The 23,791-nt window shown below is 55.0% G+C and overlaps 1 pseudogene; it reads right to left on the reverse strand.

The window, feature by feature from the left end:
* Window positions 1-400: 400 nt before the first annotated feature.
* LOC141027463 (rust resistance kinase Lr10-like) overlaps window positions 401-23,791 on the reverse strand; it is a 260,444-nt pseudogene continuing 237,053 nt past the window's right edge.

Here is a 23,791-nt window from a genome sequence, read left to right on the forward strand (position 1 = left end):
ATGATCAAAAATTAAGCCGTTATGATATATGAATCATAAGACAATGACTGAGATCGTCACACTTGGTGATGAGGGCCAGACACCATGTCCGCCATATGTGCCATTTTACTCAGAGTTAGAATCTTTGCGCAGGTGACATCAATGTGAGACCGCTGGTGGGTCATAGGATGCGGGTCATTGATAAATTGATAGGAGTCTATCGTTTAAGCTATGGAGCAGAGAGTTAAGTATGTCTTTTGAATTTGATTTACAACTTTTCTAATTGGAGCACTCTACCGTCTGCATGCTTTTTCATCGGAGGGCCAACGTAAGGCTACTTAATTTATCCCGACGTAGAATCACAATGGTGCTTTAGCAAAATCGCAGGGGATTAAATCTGGAATTGACACGGCATGCCTACCTAATTTTGAACGAACGAACAAATAGCACCTCCCGCTCTGCTCCGCTCCACTCCCAGGGTGGGTAACAAACAAGATGATAGATGGATTTGGTGGGGATGACATATTTGATGTACCTGTGCTTGAGTGTTGGGTGGTGGCTGATCTTTTTGTCCTTCTTCTCCTCCTCCAACGAACACGTCAGCAAGCGGCCGGGTGAGGAGGTCGTGGGGGGCATGAAGACGTCCCAATGTACCTTCTCCTCCTAGTGCGACGAACATGCATGATGTCGTGGGTGGTTGCAAGTTATCCTTGCCACCTTCGAGCATGTCTATAACCTTGCTCATTATCATCTGATCAAGGGACTTCATCTGAACGCACCAGAGTCCAATGATGCATAGCTTCTTCCCCAACTCATGCATGTTCCAAACGGAGCTTAGTAGTGGCAGGGAACATCCCCCCCCCCCTCGCGCCTTCTCCAACTCATGCATGTTTCAATCTAAGGACTTCTTTTATGTCAAGCTCATTATTCAATAGGAACTTCCGATTTGTTGGGAGTGTTGGAGTGCTTGTTTGGTTGGTCGGCCTTCTCACTAATTGTTATCTAATATATGAAAATAAAGCCAGTATGAGAGCTAATTAGGGTATTGGTTGTGCTATAACTTTGCATTTAGTAAGATGTCACACTTTTGTTTGATTTTTCTGAGGGTGCGCTAGCGAGCGAGCTGATCGCAATGCAACAGAAAACGATGCACTAAACTTCAAAAAGAAAAAAAAAAGATGCACTAAATAAAATAAAAAATAAAAAAGGAAGAAAATGAAAAAGAAAAGGCCGGGCGGAGGACCTGGCGTGCGTACGTGCGTACATGCAGAGATGGAGCGCGCGTGCGTTTAGTATGCACACACATGATATGATACGATTCCTTAATTTTCGCGTGCGTGCATGCAATTAGTCACATAGTAACTGTAGGTCGCTGAAGAAGAAATAACGAGGTATCGGCCATAGAGGAAACAAACCCATAAACCCGAAGAGTGGTGCTAAGACACGCATGCCAAGCACGTGGAGCCTGCTTCAAACCATAGAGCGCCTTAACAAGACACTACTAGGAAAATGCCTATAGATAGAAGTTTACCAGTAGCGTTTGTCTACAAACCAACGCTACTAGTAGTTAGCAGTAGCGCTGGCAGTGAACAGCGCTATTGGTATCAGTTAGCAGCAGCGCTTGTTACCTAGCCCCACGCTACTACTAAGTGTAACACACCACACCCCCCGTTCAAAAAATAGCAGCAGCGCCTGACCTCCAACCTGCGCTACTGCTAATTTATTATCTATAGCGCCTGTTTGTCTAAGAGCGCTAGTGCTAATTTTTCTATGTATAATATTTTACCAGTAGCGTGTGTTTCATTCCCGCGCTATAAGTAGTGCAAACCCTAGCCGTAGCTATTTTGCAAGCTGCCATAGCAGTAGCGCGTATAGGTGTCCCGCGCTACTGCTATGCCCGCCAGCCACCTACCACCTTTCCCCTTCTTCCTCCCCTCTCTTCTTCCCCCTTCCTTTCTCCCCCTTTCCTTGCACCTTGCTTGTTCCTTTCAATGCTCCCCCTCCACCACCCCTCCTTAGAGCCCTCCCTCCCCCTATTCTTTGCCCCTCCACCACCCCTCCATTAGAGCCCCCTCCCCCTCTTCTTTGCCCCTCCACCACCCCTCCATTAGAGCCCCCTCCCTCCCCCTCTTCTTTGCCCTCCACCACCCCCCTTTTCTTTGTGCCCTCCACCACCACCCCCTCCATTAATGCCCTCCCTCCCCTTCTTCTTTGCCCTCCCCCCTCTTCCATTAATGCCTTCCCTCTTCTCTCCCTCTCCTCTCCCTCTCCTCTCCCACTATCTCCCTAGCTAGCTAGCTCTCTCCCTCCCTAGCTAGCTAGCTCTCTCCCTCCCTAGCTAGCTAGCTAGTTAGAGCTATATATCTAGAGCTACTAGGTAATTAAGAAGAAAGGTGCTCGATATCCCTCTCGACACATAGGTGAGCAAAAAAAGGTGTTTGTGTGGATTGGACCGAAACTATATATATATGGGCGATATGAGAATATATATACCGAATTGTGTGTGGCATAATTTGAGTTGCCTACATTGTGTATTTGATGAAATAACGTGGGTGACATGAGTTGCCTATGTTTTGCCGAAATGTCGATTCAATTCCGTTTCGGCGAATTTCGGGCATGCAAACTCAATATGTCCTATGTTTAGGGAAGGTCATGCCGAATTTTTGTATGAATTTGATCCATGCATGCATATATACGTGGTTATAATATTTGCTTCGCGCGCAGGTGATCATGAAGGTCAATGGAAGGATGGTGGAAAGATACTGGCAATCCACTGTGGATGACATGTATGAAAAAAGACTGAAGGATGTTTTATGTCCGTGTGGAAAATGCAAAGGAAGAGTCAGGCTCGACCCCTTTCAGGGTGGTAAATTCAAGGCGCACCTGCTCATGCATGGTTTCATGCATGGCCATACTCGGTGGATAAGTGAAGATGATGATGATGAGGACGTCGACGGGGCAGGAAATAACGACATGGGGCCGCCAGACGAAGATATGACCGATTATGTGCCCGAAGAGGAAGACGGCCTCGGAAATGTCGATGGCGAAGAGGCAGTTCAAGGCGGAGAAGACGCGGACACGCCGCCGTCTTCGTCGCTACTAAGTTCAGCCATGCGGGACCCGCATGTTCGAGACCTGCTTCGCAAGAAGACGACTAGCGACAGAGCTGCTTCTAGAGAGGAGGCCAAATTGGCGCAACTGGAGGTAGACTCGATGACTCCTTTGTATGATGGTTGCAATCCCGAGGTGACCCACTTGAGTTTCACACTAGAACTTCTAAAGATGAAGGCAAAAAACAAATGGACAGATACAAGCCTGGATGAGCTTCTGAAGTATCTAAAGAAGGTTCTTCCCGCGGGAAGCCTGTGTCCTACTAGTGTCGAGGAGGCAAAGAAAATCGTGTGCCCTCTTGATCTGCCACACATTAGATATCACGCATGCATCAATGATTGCATCATATATCAGAACGAGCACGCGGAAAAAACCGTCTGTCCAAAGTGCAATGCTTCACGATATAAAAAGGTCGGAAAGAAAGCTCCACAGAAAGTTGTATGGTACTTTCCGATCACTCCGCGTCTACAACGGTATTTCGTAGATCCTAAGGAAGCAAAGCTTATGCGCTGGCACGCGGAGAGGGTGAAGCCAGATGACGGAGATGAGCCGAAGCTGAGACACCTCACAGATGCTAGCCAGTGGAGAGCATTAAATGCTGAATTTGATATTTTGGCAAATGATCCAAGGAACGTCATGCTTGGCGCTAGTAGTGATGGCATGAATCCATTTGGCAACCAGAACACCAATCGTAGCACATGGCCCGTGTTTGTATGGATGTACAACCTCCCCCTGGTTGTGCATGAAGGAAAAATACATACACATGGCTATGCTTATTCAAGGGCCGAGACAACCGGGAAATGATATAAATTTGTATCTCGGGTTACTGAAAGAGGAGCTACATACCTTATGGACAACGCCGGCGAAGACATGGGGTGCAAGCAAAGGAGAGTATTTCTACATGAGAGCCGCACTGATCACGACGGTGCAGGACTATCTCGGTTACGGCTATCTCTCCGGCCAGGTGTGCCACGGATATTGCGGATGCAGGAGGTGCATGGATGATACAACTTCTCTGCAGCTATCAAACGATGGCGGCTCTTCGAAAACCTTTTACATGGGGCATCGAAGATGGCTCGAGAAGGATGACCCGTGGAGAAAGCGTGGAGATCTATTCAATGGTAAGGCTGAGCATCGAGGTCCTCCACGTAAGCGTAGCGGTGCAGAAATATATAAGTTATTGAAGAACTGGGAAGAGTGCCCCTCACCGGGAAAGACGAAGAAGAAGGCGCCGGAGCCCCTGCTGAAGGTATGGAAGACGAGATCTGTTTTCTGGGACTTGGAATACTGGCCCATACTCGACACGCCTCATAGCCTTGATCAAATGCATATCACAAAAAATATCCTTGAGAGTTTGCTTGGAACATTGATGAACATGCCGGAGAGGACCAAGGATGGGCCTAAGGCAAGAAAAGACTTGGAATTTTTGAATATCAAGAAAGATCTCCAAATGCCCGGTAAAAGGTCGTCAGAGGAGACCGAGACGGAGACGGAAGATAGGGGCAAAAAAGTAAACAAGAAGGAAGAACAATATTGGCCCCCCTCTTGCTTCACCTTAGATCCGAAGGAGGTCGATCAATTGTTCAAGTGCCTTACCGGAATCAAAGTTAGTTCCGGATACTGTGGGAAGATAAGCAGATATCTGGACACTAAGAAAAAAAGGTTCAGTGGGATGAAGTCTCACGACTGTCATGTGATGATGACGCAGTTACTCCCGGTTGCACTTAGAGGGATTATGGACACACATGTGCGTGAGACGCTTACTGACCCATGCCACTTTTTTGATGCTATCTCTCGAAAGTCGATTAGTGTGAAGCAACTCCATAGGCTACAGGAAGAGATCGTTGCCATACTGAATGAGCTAGAGATGTACTTCCCGCCCGCGTTCTTTGATGTCATGGTGCATCTATGTGTCCACATCGTGGACGACATCATCGACCTAGGGCCGACATTCCTGCATAGCATGATGCCGTTCGAGAGGATGAATGGGGTCATCAAAGGATTCGTTCGTAACATGTCCCGTCCGGAAGGGAGCATCGTCCAGGGGTATCTGACCAAAGAGTGCATCTCTTTCTGTGAGAGTTATCTAGTAGGCACCGGAGACCCTGTTGTTGGTTTGCCCGTCAACAAGCACTGTGGAAGGCTCGAAGGCGAAGGTCACACCAACGGTCATAGGGATGTGAATGTGTTACGCTCGGGCCGACAAAACGACCTTGACAGGGCAAACTTAGTAGTGCTACAACACCTAGATGTGCTAGAAGATTTTGTGACACTGCACAAAGAGACCATCGCAAAGAAGTACCGTGACCGTGGGGTGCACAGGAAGGACGCTGAAGTTATTAGAGAGCACAACTCCACTTTCGTGCGTTGGTTCAAAGAGCGAGTTCTGGCTAATCCCCCGGAAGAGGGTTGTCCGAACGGAACACTCATATACGCCTTAGCACATGGCCCCTCCACCAACCTCGCGACTTATCAAGCATACGATATCAACGGATACACGTTCTACACGGAGGAGAAAGATATAAAGAGTGATGACCAAAACTAAGGGGTGACGATGGAAGCCATGACTGGGAATGTAATTGAAAGATATTACGGAAGGGTCAAAGAGATATGGGAGCTTAACTACTCTGGATTGCATAGCGCGACGATGTTCCGTGTCAGATGGGCTAAGAATGTACACAGAGAAAACCGACATTTCACTATCATGTGTATACCCGACTCCGATAGCGGTACCGTCAACGCCATCGCCAAAAATGAGCCATGGGTACACGCTAAACACGTGACACAATGTTTCTTCATAACTGATCCGATCAATCCCAGCCGTGTTGTCGTGAGGAGAAGCAAAAGGAGCATCGCCGGAATGGATGGAGTCGCCAACGAGGAAGACTATGACCAGTACGGTGATCCGATGAGGGAAGATGATGCTGATGACGACGAAACATACGTCAAAAGAAGAATGAAGACTACATTACCTACGAAAGATCGTAATCCCTGGAGAAGGAAAAGTCACGACCATGAGCTCAATTATTCAACAACGAACAAAAGAGGGAAGAAGATCAGTCTGAAGCGTCGTCGTCGCCCAAGCTGACAAACTAATCCCCAAAGTTTGTGTGTGTCTAGCTATTTTGTATACCGCCGATAGCGGTCAAATGATGTAAGATATATTATACTAATTATTATCCGGAGGGTAACAATGGTATTGCTCAAACGATAGACCAAATTAAAGGAAGGAAAGTGCAAATGAAAGATAAGAAAAAGAAGTAAAAATGCAAAAGAAAGGAAGGAAGTTAGTGGAATATGAAAAATAAAAAGAAAAAGAAAAGTGCAAATGAAAAAGAAAAAGAAAAAGAAAAAGAAAGGAAGTTTTGCAAAATGAAAGAAAGTTTGTGAAATATGAAAAAGAAAAAGAATAATATAAATAAAAATAAAATAAAAAGGAAGGAAGTTGTGGAATATGAAAAATAAAAAGAAAAAGAATAATATAAATAAAAATAAAAATAAAAAGGTTAGCAGTAGCGCGTTTCTCAGTGCCGCGCTATAGCTAACTTAGCTATAGCGCGGTTTCCTGCGGCGCGCTATAGATAAGAAAAAGAAAAAAAGAGTTAGCTATAACACGGGGCTGAGAAACGTGCTATAGCTAACTTAGCTATAGTGCGTTTTTCTACCCCGCGCTGTAGCTAAGTTGCCTATACACACAGCTACATCTTTTTCCTCTCTCACTCTTGCTCGATCCGATCGACAATCCGTGCTGCGCCTCCCCCGCCGCCGACGCCGCACCCGCCCACGCCGCCGTTGACGCGCGCCGCCCGGACACTCCCTCCCCCCTTGCCAGGCCCGTCCATAGGTCCACCCCCTGGCCCCTCCCCCGCCGCCGATGCCGCACCCGCCCACGCCGCGCCCGCCCACGCCGCCGTCGACGCGCGCCGCCCCGAGCAGTCCCTCCACCGGCCGGAGCCTCGCCCCCCAGCAGTCTCTCTCTCTCTCTCTCTCTCTCTCTCTCTCTCTCTGACCGGCCGTATGTGTTCTCTGCAGCAGGTTTGGCCGGAAGCAAGGTGCTCGGCGAGAAGGAGAAGGTGGCCGGAAGCAAGGTGCAGCAGGTTCTCCCCCTGCAGTCTATTTTTGTTGTTGTCATTGATGCATGTGTGCTGCTGCTGCTGTGTGCTGCCGCTGCTGTTTTCAGTTAGAGCAAACTATAATTCAAAGCAAACTAGAATTGTTCACTAACAGAATTCAAAGCACAAGGAAATTTTGCTGCTGCTGCTGTGTGGTGCTGCTGCTGTGTGCTGTTGTTGTTTTGCTGTCATTTTTGAAATTTTCAGTTAACTGAACATTTCAGTTTTGATAACTGTGCAAACTTCAGCAAATTTCAGTTTTGATAACTGAACATTTAGTGTTGGACCAACTATCTTGATAAGCACAAGGAATTAACCTACAAAATGTAACCAAATATGGACTAAAAACTGGTTATCAAAAAAAAGTAAATGAAGTAGCCACTGAATATGCCACTAAAAATGGAGTAGCTAGCATCATTGCAAATAACAATGCTCAAAAAATATCTTGGAAAGTGTCATGTTTGCAGAAAATTTGGAACTGAAAATATGCGGTGATCAATTTTGCATTTTTCTGCCACTGAAGATTAGTGGAAACTGAAGATTGTTTTTTGTATTAAGCCACAAGTAGTTGTAATGGCAGCAAGTAGCTAGTTGGCAGAAAGTATTGTTAGTGAAAATTTGCGGTGATCAATTTTGCATTTCTGTAACTAGTTGGCAGAAAGTATTGTTATTTGAATGCAATGTTGATGGACACAGCAGCAAGTTTATGAAATGAAATGAAATGATGTCCATTGGAGTCCATTTGGAGTTGCTCCATTGCTTGCGAGATGCTCTATATGTGACCTTTGTTTTTCCGGTTGCGAGTGACCTATGTTTTGCCGGAAATGTTGATTCATTTCCATTCTGGCAAATTTCAGGCGCTCTATATGTGCACTTTCTAGCAAAGGTTATGCCGAAATTTTCCGTGAATTTCGGCATGACTTGTGCTAGAAGTTGGACATATCGAGTGCTTGAGATTTGTCGCGACGGGAATGAAACGACATTTTCGGCAAAACAAAGGTCACTTCTTTTTCATTATTCACTTTATTATATAAAGCTCGATAATTAAACCACTATGACATTGAACCCTAGGAAACATGACCGACACCGATGAGGCCGGAGGTTCTCAGTCCCAATTAGGTCGAGCACACGCCTACCTCGACTTTCTGGCGGATCAGGAGAGACAGCAAGCTGGGTGTCCGGACCCCCTTGTCATGACGGATGACGACGGTGGTGGCGCCGGCGCCGGCACTGATGCCACCAACGACACCGGCACTGAGACTGGCACTGATGATGTTCCTAACTACAACACGGAAGGTGGGACCTCCTAAGCTAGTGAGGGAAAGAAGGAAAAGAGGACACGACGCCCAAATGAGCTCGGCACCGGAAGACTGGTGGTGACGGCAGTGCACCCTGGCGAGTTCGAGCCAATAGAGCCGCAAGAAGTGGCAGCGTGTTACGGTAACCAACTAGCATGCATCCTACGGGATACTGCTAACATCAACACCACAAAAATACGGAAGAATGAAAATTTGAAGAAGCTGCTCCTAACTAGGTTGCATGCAAGATTCCTGTTCCCCGGTCAGAATGACGATGTCGACCCATGGGATGATGATGCCATGAAAAAAATCAACAACAAAGCCCTAGGGAAGTTCAGCAACGCATTGAGCGCTTGGAAAACTAGGGTGAAAAGGGAGATTGAAGTAGACCATGAAACCTACGCCGAGATTGTTGCAGACAATCCGAAAATTACGATAGAGGACTTTGAAAAGTTCAAGGAGACTTGCAATGAAGAAGCTGCCAAGGCCAGGTCGGAGAGAGGCAAGCAGCTGCAGGCAAAGAACATGGGGAACCACCGCCTTGGAAGTCATGGTTACACGGGAAAGAGGCCCGTGTGGGCTAAGGAGGACGCAGAACATGAACGTCAGGGGATCCCAGACCCATTGGCTGAGTTCACCGACCAGCAGGAGCATGACTTCATCAGGGCCCGATTCTCGTGGGACCCCAAGAAAAAGTTTTTTTCACCGATGGGCCGACTAGGAAATTCATGAGAATACTGGTAATTATCCTTTTACCACCTTACATATTAGGTTATGGTCAACGAAGTCTACTACATTCTAGTCGCATTCGTAAATGATTCACGGTCCATTTTGCAGAGAGAGCAACACAAGCTTGCGGCCGAGAGCGACTCGTCGACTCAGTCGACTCAGTCGTCGGCGAAGTACAAGTGGGACACTCCTTTCAACTGGGCCATGAACATAATGATGGGACACCCGCCCGGCCAGCGGCCGCAATATGGACGTGTGCATGGCGCCGGGGATGGGGCCACGTGGAAGTACTATTATAACGAGGACCTCGAGGCCAAAAGACAGAGAAAGAAGTTCAGTCAAGTGACTATCGACGAGAAGGTGGCGCGGGTGATGGAGAAAGCAAAAGCTGAGACCAAAGCTGAGATAATCGCTGCCTGTAGATCTGATATGGTGGCTGCCTTTACAAGCTTGATTCCAACAGTGGTCACATGGGTGCAACAAAATCCAAATGCGCCACCAAGTGATTTTCCCATGTCCAGCTTCACCGGGAGCAACTCAATGAACACCGCACCCATACCCGTACCTAGTATGGCAACCGCACCCGCACCTCCTCCAGCACCTGCTCCTGCACCCAGCTCTCACAGCAGCCCTATCTCCGTCTCTGGCTTAAATGTCGGGCCGTCGACATTGGCTGAGCTCGACGCCCTCACGGTAAACACGCGTCACACCTTCATCGACTCAACTAATTAATTAATCTTCAGTTGCCGTTCTTTTTGGATCTCTGACGCCGCACATATATGTCTTTGTAGGCCGACTCCACTCCGTGCACCCTCCTTTACAACATGAAGGGCGGGTTGGTGGATGTGGGGAAGGATCGATTGTTTCACCGCCGGCAGATGCCTGATAACGCCTTATGGGTCTCCGTGGCGAGTGTGAAAGCGGGCTACGAGGGTCTCCCTCGTCCGATACAAACCAATGGAGAGGATGATGATACCCCCACGCAGCTTGGCCAATGCAAAAATTGGCCGATCCTGTGGCCGAAAAATCGTCTTCGTGTCGAGGTGGCCGGGAGCACACCAACGGGACCTCAGGAAGGTATGACCACAACCCCTCCTACACAAGTACAACCATCGTCTGTGCTGCTTGCTGAGATCGAGAGACACGAGGAAGGAGGGCCAACCGTTCCGGCAAATGATGCCATCTTCCCCATGGAAGAGGATAGGGATCATGACATGGAGGAGGCCGACGATGACCCTAACCAGTATTTCAATACTGCCTTTGACAACGGAGTAACAATGAGTCAACCATATGAATATGAGATGCATGTACCAGAGCCGGAATGTCGGGGGTTGGGTGCGACATATGCCAAAGGATGGCTTATCATGGTGGGAGCGAGTAGAACGTCGCCGGTGCCTGGAAGCGGGATGAGGCATAGACACGTACGCCGGCGAACTTTACCCAGGTTCGGGGCTCTCCGTGGAGATAACACCCCTAGTCCTGCTCTGCGGGGTCTCCGCATGATCACTAAGGCACTAGTGGTACAATGGTGCTCCTTAAGCTGTTTTCTAGAGGTGGAAGAAAGCAAGGCTAGCTCTCTCCTTTCTTTATGGGTGAGTCTAGTTCTAACAGGTTGGGAACCCTTTGCATGGGTGCCCTGGGGGGGTTTATATAGGCCTACCCCCCAGGGGTACAATAGTAATCCAGCCGGGTGTAGGACCCGACTGTCAGTCTCTCTGGTGGCCGGCTTCTCCACCGGCTGTTGGGGCCCGCCGCCTGGTGGGCCCCGCCGACTGGTCTGGTACGGAGCCGACAGGCTGCCCCCGCCGCTCGCGGGTCTTGTCGGCTGCTGATCACTGTAGCCGTGATGCTAATGACGCAGGCTCGGTCAGGGGAGCGTGGCTACAGCCTCGTCGCCTGGCGGGCGATTACTGTAGCCACTCCGTGTCTCGTCTGGTTAATGGCGTGTGGGCCCCAAGAAAGGGGCGGGCCGACTGCTGGGGGCCGACCTCCCTCGGGTCCGACTGGCGGGGTTCTAGCCGTCTTCCGGGCTCTCGCTGATCGGTGGGGCCCGTCGTCCTTGGGCCGTACCGACAGGCCGTCATGGGAGCAGGGCTCCGCCTGCTTGTGGTGACGTCAGGGGTGGAGTGGCAACAGTGCCGCGCCGGGCGGAGATCTCTGCCTGTACGGTGCACTGTGGCCACGCCCATCCCTGGATTTGGGAGGGATGGGTTACACTGTAGCCACTCCCTGTCTTGTCTTTCTTGATGAGGGCGCAGGCTTCGCGGGCGCCACGGGCCGACTGCTAGGGGCCGGCTTCTCTGGAAGCCGCCCACTAGGAGTCGGCTTGTCTTGATGCCGGCTTCTGGAACTCGGCCGTCTACGGGCAGCCGGCTATTCCTCCAGCCGGTCACCAGAAGGCAGCACCTCGTCTTGACGCCTTGAGGGGCGCAACCAGCCCCGTTGTCTTGAAAGGTTCAGGGACTCGGGTTAGCCTACCCGTGGCCCATTACTCCGACAGTAGTCCCCGAAGCTGGTGAGGTGCCGCGACTGAGCAACCGAGGAGCCTCAGCAGTTTCCTTCTCCGAGTGCTTGAGGCGGAGCTTCGTCCGACTTCTGCCGGGCCGACTGGCGGAAGTCGGCCTCGTCCAGCCTGACTTATCCAAACTTTGAATGCGACGGCGGGAACCAAGTGGCGTGCTTGCTAAGCCTCCAGGCTGCCGCCCGTTGTGGGCATGTCACGTGGCGTCAAGCGGCCGGGCCAGTCTGCCAGCCCACGCTCGCGATGGGACGCGCCTGCTGGCGGGGCCCGCCACTACCAGGCCTCGGCACGTGAGCGGATCCGCTGCGGCCGAGGTGGGCGGTTGAGTTTTTCCACGGAGTTATTGCGCGCAGTAACTCGCGCGATAAACGTGGGGGCGTGGGGTCGTGGGCGCAGTAAATCTCACGATCGCCCCCTCGGCTTCGCAGCCCGTAGGCCTATAAGTAGGGGGAGGAGGGGGAGCGGCGGAGCACGCGCGCCCCTCCACCCCATTCTTTCCTCCTTCTTCTTCCTCTCACCGTAGCACCTCCAAACCACGCTGAGCGCTGTAGTGGTTCATCTCCGATGAGCTCATCTTCCAACCCCACGCCCCCATGGCGCGCTCCGGAGCATGGGATGGCTCCGAAGTTCATGACGACCACATTGACTTTCTCCGCCAGACGCGGCGGCTGCCCAGCAAGGACTACGTGAAGGTCCGCCTCGCTCCGGAGAGGGAGATCTCGCCGGCGCCGGAGGAGGGGAGCGGGTCGTCTTCCGCTCGCACTGCCTGCGCGGCCTCGGCCTGTCGGCGAGCGGCTTCTTCCGGTCCTTCCTCGAGTTCTACGGTCTTCAGCCACACCACCTTACCCCGAACACGGTGGTGCTGCTGTCCGCCTTCGTCACTCCGTGCGAAGGCTTCCTCGGCGTCCTCCCCACCATCGAGCTTTGGGGGGAGTTCTTCTACACCAAGCTCGGCACCCTCGTCGTGGGCGTGCCGGCTCAATGCGGCTCTTTATTGCGGTGGGGAGGCCGGCAGCCGAAAATCCGTTTCCTCCCATCATGCCGATCAAGTTGGTGAAGATGTGGTAGCAATCGTATTTCTACGTGAAGAGCGTCTTCCCGGAGGGCGACTGGGTCAACTTTCCGGCTTACGCAGCCGGCCCGCCGGCTGGGAGGCGGCCCAACAGGTTCTACCGGGCCAAGACACTGTCGCCTTCCGGAGCCGCCGCCATCGCGCGGCTCCGGGTGCTGACACAGTCGGAGGGCCTGACCGGGCCCGATTTGCTGTCCGCCTTTGTGGCGCGCCGGGTGCTCCCGCTCCAGGGCCGCCCTCACATGATCTGTCAGATGAGCGGGCATCAGGACCCAAGCCGGCTATGCACCAAGGAGATGCCTCACGCAGAGGTAGCTCACATGGTGAACTACCTTGCGAACTACGAGCTCACGGAGGAGTGGCGGTTTGGCAAGGAGCCGTATTCCCGTGTCGACCCCCCGCCTATGGTAGGTTATCTTTCTTTTTTCTTCTATCTTTTTTGTTGCCGAGTTCTGCCTGCCCAACCTGACGAATCGGCCTCTGAACAGAGCCCCCTCCTCCAGCCGGCTGCCGGCGCCGCGGGGCCGGAGCGTCAGTTCCTCCCCGGCCGAGCGGAGAGCGACGTGGATGACCCCGACTTGGGGGCAGCGGCCTTGGAGGACGACGCCGAGGGGGGAGGCGGCGAAGCAGGCGGCTCGAGGCTCGGAGCCGGCCTCGAGGACTGGCCCGACGATGATGCGGGGGAAGTCGCCCCGCGCCACCAGCCAAGGTCCGGCCAGCCGGGCGCGAGCTCATCTGCCGCGCCGGATGCCCAAGGTGGTGCGAAAAAACGCAGGGCCGCGCCGAGCTTGTTCGGCAGCCGGCCGAAGAAGCCCAAGGGCTCGGCCGCGGCGACTAAGCGGGATGAAGCGGCCGTGAAGACCATCCGCTTCCGCAAGGCGGTGAAGGAGCCGCAAATGGTTTCCGCGTAAGTACTGCCTTCATCTCGTACTTTCTCCTTCCTTGCTGATCTTGTCTGAGTTTCTTTGCTTTGTTTCCCTTGATCTAGGGCTCCGCTTTCTCTTGAGAAGTCGGCCGCCGCCTCCATCGTGGGGTCGGCGGAGACTTCCACCACCACTCGGCGGATCGATCCGGCCGCCGACCTCCGGGAGGCGACGGAGCGGAACGCGTGGGAAGCGCGCGAGGAGCAGGAAGCCACCCGCCTGGAGAAGGCGGAAGCGGAGAAGGCGGAGGCCGCCGCCCTGAAGAAACTGGCGGAGGCCGAGGCAGCCGACGCGGCGAAGAAGCAGGCCGAGGAGGCCGCCCGCCGCCAGTCGGCGGTGTTCGTCACTCCCCTGAACTCCGCGCCGCCACCACCGGAGTTCGTGGCGCAGACTGGGGAAGCCGGTGGCGAGCACCCCGTCATGGAGAGGGACAGCGGCGACGTCGCCATGCTAGACGTAATCGTGCCTCCATCGTCCGGGAACGCGCAAGGCGAGCAGCCGGCGGACCCGCCGGTGCCGCCAGCCGGAAACGAGGTGGTGACGGGCCCGACTCCTGAGGTCTGCACACCAACGCGCCGCCGGCTTGCAAAGGCGGCTTCAGCGCCACGCCCGCTGGAGACCGGCGCCGCAAGGTCCTCGATCCTGGACATCGAGGCGACCAGCGCCGCACCCACTGGGTGGGTGCGGGGAGGCGGGACGGGCCCTCTGAACAAGGCGATCCTGGACGTTCAAGCCAAACTCCGCGCCGAGGCCGACGCTATCAAGCACTGCAACAAGGCGTTCCTGGAATCGCGAGAGGCCATCCGGGTACGCTTCTTGCTTCTTCGTTTTTAACTCTTGTATTGCTTCGTGGGGGCGCGTCAGCGCACCCACTGGGTGTAGTCCCTGAGTTTCGGGCTGGCTGCTGAGCAGGTGGCTCGGAACTTTAATTAGCAGGCTCTGAGTGCTGATATCCTTGCTGCAGGATTATCATAACCTCCGTGCGGCCGCCTTCAACTCCAAAGTCCAGGAGTTGGATCAACGTGCTGTCGACTTGTCGAAGAGCCGGAGTAAGTCTTCTTCTTTCTCTGCGGGGGCGCGCTGGCGCACTCGCGGGCTGTAGTCCCCGAGATTCGGGCCGACTGCTGAGCAGTTGGGCCGGATCTCCCCGGCAACTGTTCTTCTTTTCTGCTGGTTACTGACGCCTTTCCCTTCTTCTTTTCTCTGCAGAGGCCAACACCACCTTGCAGCAGCAGCTGGGCGAAGCCAACACCGCGATGCGCGCTAAGGAGGAGGAGTGCGGCAAGCTGGCTGAAGAGCGTGACCGGCTGGTCGCGCAACTAGCGGAGCAGGCGGAGCTTCTCAAGAAGGCCCAGAAGGAGGCGGAGGACAAGGAGACCAGCCTCCTTGCTGAGTTCGCAACCGAACGCTCCGCCTGAACCGACAAGGAGGCGATGCTGTCTTCCGGCTTTCACGAGATCGAAGACATAGTTGATGGTTAGCTTCCCTCTTTTCCCTTCTTTGAGCTACCGGCTGCTGGTCGAGCCGGCCTCTCGTCTCTGACTTTGGCTTTTTGCTTTCTGTTTGGAGCAGACTTCTTCCCTGGTCATTCTGACGCCGCCAATCAAGCCATCGAAGCTGATCGCGAAGGACGGAGGGCGGAAGGTGCACAGATCGCTGCCGACGCCCCCGGACCCTTGGTGAGCAGCTCCTAAGCATCGAGGCCCGTCTTCGGCCGGCTCACCGGATGCTGCGCCGTCTTCAGCGTGTCGGCGCCCAGGCGATCGCCGCCCTGTGGCCGGACATGCCGACACCGCGCACTCCCAGTCGGACTGCCGACTGGCTGGAGGTGGCGGCCGGCCGTCTTGAGGCCTAGAAGGGCTCCTCGGCCCGGGCTGGAGTGCGCCGGGCCTTGGAATTCGTCAAGGCGTGGTACCCTGGGCTAAGTCTAGCCCAGTTGGCCATGTTTCGGCTAGAGGCTCAGGAGGAGTTGGCGGTCGTGGAAGATGACCTTGTCAAGCGAGCGGCGGCAATCGCCGAGTACATCGACACCAGCGTCTTCGTCCCGGAGCGAGCCGAAAACGGCGCCGAGGCGCCACCAGAATGGTTCGGGCTGAACCCGGAGGACGGCGAGGACTCGGCCGAGGTGATCGACTCCAGCGGCGAGGAAGAAGGCGAGGAGGAGGAGGAAGGCGAAGAGGAGGCACCAGAGGTCGAAGCGGATGACCAACCTCAGCTCGACCGCGCCTCCAGCAACGAGCCACGCCCAAGCGAGCCAGCTGCCACTGGAGGCGACCAAGCGGAGACTGACCAGCCGGCCGCTCCACCAACCGGTGCCACCGACTCCTCCGATCCACCAAACCCGTCTGCCGCTCCCTAGGCTGCCAGTTTACCTTTTGCTTTACCTGCTTATCAGTCTCGACGAACTTGTTAATTTTGCACAATTCCACCCGCGGGGTGTATCTCAAACTTCCGTTGAATGTCGGCCAAGGGCCTTTTGCTATGTAAATATTTTTGCCGAGTTCTATCTTTCCTTGCTTTCTACCCTTTTGGCTTTTTCCTTTGCCGCCCTCCCTTAGTTGCCGTCTTGCCAGCCGAACAGCCGCTCTGCGGACTGTGGCTGGGTCATGTACTTAGCTACTTTCGGGAAGGCAAGTACTTAGCCGATTTGGAACATTTTAGCAAGTTGAGTAGAAGCTGGCCGTCCGACTGCTCAACAGCCGGTCGTAGAGGCGGGAAGTAGGCTTGAACTATGCACATGCTTTGGGTCCTTAGCCATTTTTCTTGTGGGCACCCTTTCTGCCTTTCTCCTACCCACCAGACAGTCGCTCTGCGAGCTGCGGCCTCTGGCAGGAGACGGCTTAAGTGCCAACACATTACTTGTCCGGCTGCAGGAAGCATTTCATACTACAAGGCGGCGAGTCCCCGGGCCGACTAATCGGACCCGGTGCCAAGCGGCATAAAGGAAATAACACATTCATAGGCATAATTCTTATCATATAGATAAAAGAGGGCAGTCCCCGAGCTCTTCTCGGGGGACCCAGAGTCTTCGTACTTTAATACAAAAGGTAGCGTGGTACATACTGCATCAACTGTAAAATCTTCGGAGGAGATTTGCATTCCATGGCCGCTCCGTCTCCTTGCCGGAGTCGTCCCTCTTGTGCACTCGAGGCTTCTGAGCGTCGATCAGGTAGTAGGAGTCGTTGCCCAACACCTTGCTGATGATGAAGGGGCCTTCCCAAGGCGCTGAGAGCTTGTGCTGGCCGGCTGTTCGCTGGATCAGCCGGAGCACAATGTCTCCTTCTTGGAAGGATCTCGGCTTGATCTTCCGGTTGTAGTATCGGCGCAGACTCTGCTGGTAGATGCTGGGCCGGCTGAGTGCCAACAGCCGGCCCTCTTCCAGCAGATCGACGCCGTCTTGACGCGCTTCTTCTGCCTCCTCTTCGATGTACATGGTGACTTGAGTAGAGTCGAATTCTATGTCCGTCGGGATGACGGCTTCGGTACCGTAGACGAGGAAGAAAGGCATGAAGCCGGTTGACTTGTTTGGAGTTGTGCGCAGGCTCCAGAGGACGGCCGGCAGCTCATCGAGCCAACAGCCGGCCGAGCGCTCCAGAGGCTCGACCAGTCGGGGCTTGATGCCAGACAAGATGAGGCCGTTTGCTCGCTCTACTTGGCCGTTTGACTGCGGATGGGCGACGGACGCTAAGTCTAGTCGGATGGCCTGCGTCGCGCAGAAACGGGCCAAGGCACCTTTGGCAAAGTTCGTGCCATTGTCGGTGATAATGCTGTGTGGTATGCCATACCGGATGGTGATGTCGGAGATGAAAGTCACAGCAGTCGGACCATTCAGTTTCTTGATTAGTTTTGCTTCTATCCACTTGGTGAACTTGTCCACTGCGACAAGCAGATGAGTCATGCCACCTCGTGCTGTTTTGAATGGTCCCACCATGTCCAGGCCCCAGACAACGAAGGGCCAGGCAATGGGGATAGTTTTGAGTGCAGAAGCCGGCTGATGTGTCTTGGAGCGGAACTTCTGGCACCCTTTGCATTTCTGGACCAAGTCTTTGGCGTCTTCTAAAGCAGTCGGCCAGAAAAAACCGTGGCGGAAAGCTTTGGCCACGAGTGCTCTTGAAGCCGCGTGATGACCACACTCGCCTTGATGAATATCTTTGAGGATTGCTTGGCCTTTCTCCGGCTCTACACAGCGCTGGTAGACACCAGTGACACTGCTCCTCACAAGCTCTCTGTTGACTACGGTGTATGCCGCTGCCCGGCACTGCACTTGCCGGGCCGAGATCTCATCAGTCGGCAGCTCTTTGTTCACCAGGAAGTTGAGGATGGGCTTGGCCCATGAAGGCGCTGCAATTTCTTCGATTGCTAGGGCTGCTACTTGCACGAGGGCGGTTGGGCCGGGAGGCGGCGGGTTGGAGTCAGCTGCCGCTTGCTGAGTCGTTGAAGTCCCCGAGCCGACTGCTGCAGTCCCCGAGCCAGGTTCTGAAGTCCCCGGGCTGGGTGCGGCTGTTGCAGTCCCAGGGTCGCCTGCCGAATTCCTTGTGCCGGCTGCTGGGGGTCCTCAAGTCGGATCCGACTGCTTCAGGAGGAGCCGGCACAAAGATGGAATCCGACTCTGGCGATGGCTTGACAGACGGCTTGAGGAGGCGTTGTAGGGCGACGCCGGTTGGTATTGCTTGACGGGTGGAACCGATTCGTGCCAAGGCATCTGCTTGCTCATTGTCATTCCTTGGCACATGGAGAAACTCGCATCCTTCAAAGTATCCACTGAGTTGCATCCTTGGTGTCCCAGTCGCCCGACGACTGTTGGACCACCAAATCAGAGTCACCATAGCACAGGATCCGGCGAATGCCGAGTTCTTTGGCAAGCCGGAGCCCGTGAATGAGTGCCTCATATTCAGCGACGTTGTTGGAGGCGGCAAAATGGATTTGCAGCACATATCTGAGCTTGTCGCCTTTGGGAGAGGTGAGGATGATGCCGGCTCCCAAACCGGTGCGCATCTTGGAACCATCAAAATGCATCCGCCAATGGGTGGAGTCGGGCGCTGGCGGCAGGTACTGGGTCTCGGCCCAGTCGACGAGGAAGTCGGCCAGTGCTTGTGACTTGATGGCGGTGCGAGGCTGGTAGTAGATGGTGTAGGGGGCCAAATCTATGGCCCATTTGGCCACTCGGCCTGAAGCATCTCGGCTTCCAATGATCTCGGCAAGTGGAGCCGTGCAGACCACAGTGATTGGGCTTCAATTTCTTGGCGGCAAAGTGCACGCCGTAGCACATCTTCTGATAGTGGGGGTAGTTTTGCTTGGAGGCTGACATCACTTCACTCAGGTAATACACCGGTCTCTGGACTGGTAGTGCCTTGCCTTCTTCCTTGCGTTCTACCACTATGACCGTACTGACCACCCGACTGGTGGCGGCGATGTAGAGGAGCAAGGGTTCCTTAGGAGTCGGAGCCGCCAGGACAGGCGGAGTGGTCAGCATCTTCTTGAGCTGGAGAAAAGCTTCGTCCGCCTTGTCGTTCCACTCGAAGAAAGTGGTCTTCTTCATGAGCTGGTACAGGGGAAGAGCCTTCTCGCCCAGCAGACTGATGAAGCGGCTGATGGATGCCAAGCAGCCGGTGAATTTCTGCACATCCAGCAGTCGGGTGGGCACTTCCATCCTCTCGATGGCCTTGATTTTCACGGGGTTGCATTCTATGCCACGCTCTAAGACCAGGAAGCTGAGAAGCTGGCCGGCTGGTACTCCAAAGACGCATTTCTCCGGGTTGAGCTTGATTTGAAATCGGCGCAAGTTCTCAAAGGTCTCCTTGAGGTCTTCTAGCAGCGTTCCACGCTTCTCCGTCTTCACCACCACATCATCCACATAGACATGGGCGTTTCTGCCGAGTTGCTTGAGGATGCATTTCTGCATGCAACGTTGAAACATGGCACCGGCATTCCTCAAGCCGAACGTCATGGTCCAGTAGCAGAAGGCTCCAAACGGTGTGATGAAGGCGGTCTTCAGCCTGTCGGCCGGGTTCAGCTTGATCTGGTGATACCCTGAGTAAGCGTCCAAAAAACTCAACAGCTTGCATCCGGCTGTGGCGTCTATCACTTGGTCGATTCTCGACAAAGCAAATGGGTCTTTGGGGCAGGCTTTGTTGAGGCTGGTATAATCAATACACATGCGCCATTGCTTGTTTTTCTTCAGCACAAGGACTGGGTTGGCCAGCCACTCTGGAAAGAACACTTCCATGATGAAGCCGGCTGCCAGCAGCCGGGCTATCTCCTCTCCGACGACTCTTCTCTTCTCCTGTGACAGGCGGCGCAAGGGCTGCCTGACTGGCTTGGCATCAGACCGGACATGTAACTTGTGCTTGGCAAAATCCGTCGGGACACCCGGCATGTCTTTTGGAGACCATGCAAAGATATCCCGATTCTCACGAAGGAAATCGACGAGCTCGCCTTCCTATTTGCTGTCAAGATTTGCTCCTATGACAGCGTGCCTCTCTCGGTGCTCCGGGTCCAAGGGTATCTTCTTTGTTTCTTTGGCCGGCTTGAACGAGCCCTCGGCTTCCGACTCCTTGGGGTTGGGCGGCATTTCCGGCTGCTTGCCTGCCATCGCCACAACCCGGTCAAGGAGTCGCTTCTCGGCCGCGATCACAAGGGACTCGGCCAGCCGGCTGCTATCTGCTGCGCAGGCGGAGGACTACTTGTAATCCCCTGTGATGGTCAGAATTCCCTTGGAACTCGGCATCTTCATCTTGAGGTAAGCATAGTGGGGGACCGCCATGAACTTTGCCAGAGCAGGCCGGCCAAGAAGTGCATGGTATGGGCTCTCAAGGTCCACCACCTCAAACCAGACTGGCTCTCGGCGGAAGTGATCTTTGTCTCCAAAGAGGACGTCTATCTGGATCTTGCCGATTGGTGAACAGGAAAGGCCAGGAACTATGCCATGGAATACAGTTTGGCTGGGCTGAAGTTGCCTTTGTTTGATTCCTAACTTCTCCATGGTATCCTTGTACAGGATGTTGATGCTGCTGCCGCCATCTATCAGAACTCGGGAAAAACGAGCAGCTCGCCTCTCTGTGGCAAAAGTAGCATCCAGAACCAGGGCATAGGAGCCAGGATTGGGCATTACTTCCGGGTGGTCGGCTCTACTCCAGCTGATGGGCTTCTCGGACCAATGCATGAACTCGGGGGTCTCTGATGCTACTGCATTTACTTCTTGCTGTCGTTGCCGTCTGCTGTGCTTATCGTCGGCCACGCTGGTGAACACGACATAAGCTCCGTGCTCTTCAGGATACTCGTCTTGTATGGCTCCGACTGGTCGAACTGCCGGCTGCTGGGGTGGAGGAGGTGGCGGCTGCCCAGCAGGCGGAGGAGGCAGAAGGCCGTCACCCTTGGCGATCCTGGTGAGCCAATGGCACTTCCGAGTGGTGTGGTTGGACGGCTTCGCGCCACTGTGAAATTTGCAGGGTGCATCAAGAGTCTGCTCATACGAGAAAGCGGGCAGCCAATTGGGCTTGCCACCCTTCTGGCGCTTGGATGGACGCTGCCCTTCTGGCTGCTGGTCTTCGACTGTCGCCACCTGCCGGCTGGTGGAAGCCGGCTGCGTGGCCTTGCGTTTGTTGTCGTTGGGTTGTTGACACCGACTGGTGTCTCCAGCCGGGGCCCGAGGAGCTGGGGGAGCCACTTTGCCAGTCGCATCAACTTGGATCTCTGCCTTCATGGAGGAGTTGGCCGTGGCGTATTTACCTGCTATGATTAGCAGCTCGTCGAGGGTCGGCGGCTCGTCGCAGAGAAGCCTGTGCTTGAGAAGGGTGCCCTCTCGGCACCCGGCGGTGAAGTACTCGATGGCCTGCACCTCATGCACGCCCTCGCAAGAGTTGCGGAGCTCGGCCCAGCGTGTGAGGTAGTCACGAGTCGACTCGTTGGGGCCTTGGACACACAAGGAGAGCTGGCGGGGCTTGGGCGGCCGCTTGTAAGTGCTGGTGAAGTTGCGGACGAAGGCTTCGGTGAAGTCGACCCAACTGTTGATGCTGCGGGGCTTCAGGCTGTTCAGCCATGTCCGGGCCGTGCCCTGGAGCATGAGCGGAACGTACTTCACGGCAACGCGCTTGTTGCCGTTTGCGATGCTGACGGCTGTGGAGTAGTCGACCAGCCAGTCCTCCGGCTTTACGGAGCCGGTGTATTTGGGCGTGTCTCTCGGGAGTGTGAACCCTTTGGGGGAAGGGCTCATCTCGAATGCGAGGGCCGAAACAGGGCAGACCCAGCTCATCTTCTTCTTCTAGCGCTAGGGATCGGTTGAGACAGTCGATCCGGTGGCGGGTGTCGTTTTCTCTGACTCCTTCTCGGCGGCCAAGGCGGTCGCCGAGTGTTGGGTGCTCAACAGGCGGCGGGGAGACGCGCCTCTCCCTGCACGGGGGGGGGGGGGGGGGAGGCGGACAGTCACCCTGTCGTTCCACTGCTCTTGGGCGGCCGTCTTGGTCGCGCTCGATAGTGATGCGAGTCCGGCTGCGGCTGGCACCAGTCGGCGTCCGGGATGTCGCGCCTTGGTCTCGGCGGGGAGGCGGATCATCATTTTGCCGGTTGGGCGCCTCAGTGCGGCAGCCGACCTCGTGCTGCTCGGCAGCCGCGTCGTGGAGTCGCTGGACGCGCTCCGCCATCTGGCGACGCTCTTCGCCCTCGAACTTGTCCAGCTCTTCTGCTGCCGCCTGGGCAGCTCGTATGTTCTCCGCAGGCGTGGCGTAGACGGGGCGATCCGCCCTGAATAGGTTGGCGATGGCCACGCCGCATTGCTGGACCGTGCCGATGCGGCTAGGCCCGCCAGGGGCCGGAGTGCCACCCACAGCGCGGTCCATCTCGCGCTGGTAGGCCTCCGATAGGCATCTCGTGTTGGCTAGCTTCTTGGCGCTCTCGACGAGCTGGGCGCGGCGTGCTTCCAGCATCTCGGCATCGGCGTCTTCTGGGATGGGCGCCGTCAGGTCTTGCAGTGCCGCATCGAGCGGGTCATGAGCACCTCCGCCGGAGTGCTCGCTGTGGCCGATGACTAGCACCTCCGTGACGGCGCTTCCGCCGCTCTCCGCGCGAGGAAGCGACTCGTCGTAGACCACCACGTTGGTCGGGAACGCGTCAATCGACGCGGTGTCGGAGTCGACAAGCATCGGGTCAGTGGAGCCAACAGATTCCAAGTCTACAGCAGGCTCGCTGGCAACATGGAGCTGATCGAGGAGGCTGACGAGGCGGCTCTCAGGGCCATCGGTGCCCGCATCAGACACGGGCTCATCGGAGAGGTGATCCTCTCTGCACCTCGCCCCACGATGGGCGCCAAATGTCGGGGGTTGGGTGCGACATATGCCAAAGGATGGCTTATCATGGTGGGAGAGAGTAGAACGTCGCCGGTGCCTGGAAGCGGGATGTGGCGTAGACACGTACGCCGGCGAACTTTACCCAGGTTCGGGGCTCTTCGTGGAGATAACACCCCTAGTCCTGCTCTGCGGGGTCTCCGCATGATCACTAAGGCACTAGTGGTACAATGGTGCTCCTTGAGCTGTTTGCTAGAGGTGGAAGAGAGCAAGGCTAGCTCTCTCCTTTCTCTATGGGTGAGTCTAGTTCTAACAGGTTGGGAACCCTTTGCATGGGTGCCCTGGGGGGTTTATATAGGCCTACCCCCAGGGGTACAATAGTAATCCGGCTGGGTGTAGGACCCGGCTGTCAGTCTCTCTGGTGGCCGGCTTCTCCGCCGGCTGCTGGGGCCCGTCGCCTGGTGGGCCCCGCCGACTGGTCTGGTACGAAGCCGACAGGCCGCCCCCACCGCTCGCGGGTCTTGTCGGCTGCTGATCACTGTAGCCGTGATGCTAATGACGCAGGCTCAGTCAGGGGAGTGTGGCTACAGCCCGCCGTGTCTCGTCTGGTTAATGGCGTGTGGGCCCCGAGGAAGGGGCGGGCCGACTGCTGGGGGCCGACCTCCCTCGGGTCCGACTGGCGGGGTTCTAGCCGTCTTCCGGGATCTCGCTGATCGGTGGGGCCCGTCGTCCTTGGGCCGCACCGACAGGCCGTCGTGGGAGCAGGGC

Source organism: Aegilops tauschii, chromosome 7, assembly GCF_002575655.3.
Source record: "Aegilops tauschii subsp. strangulata cultivar AL8/78 chromosome 7, Aet v6.0, whole genome shotgun sequence".
In the NCBI taxonomy this organism is placed as follows: Eukaryota; Viridiplantae; Streptophyta; class Magnoliopsida; order Poales; family Poaceae; genus Aegilops; species Aegilops tauschii.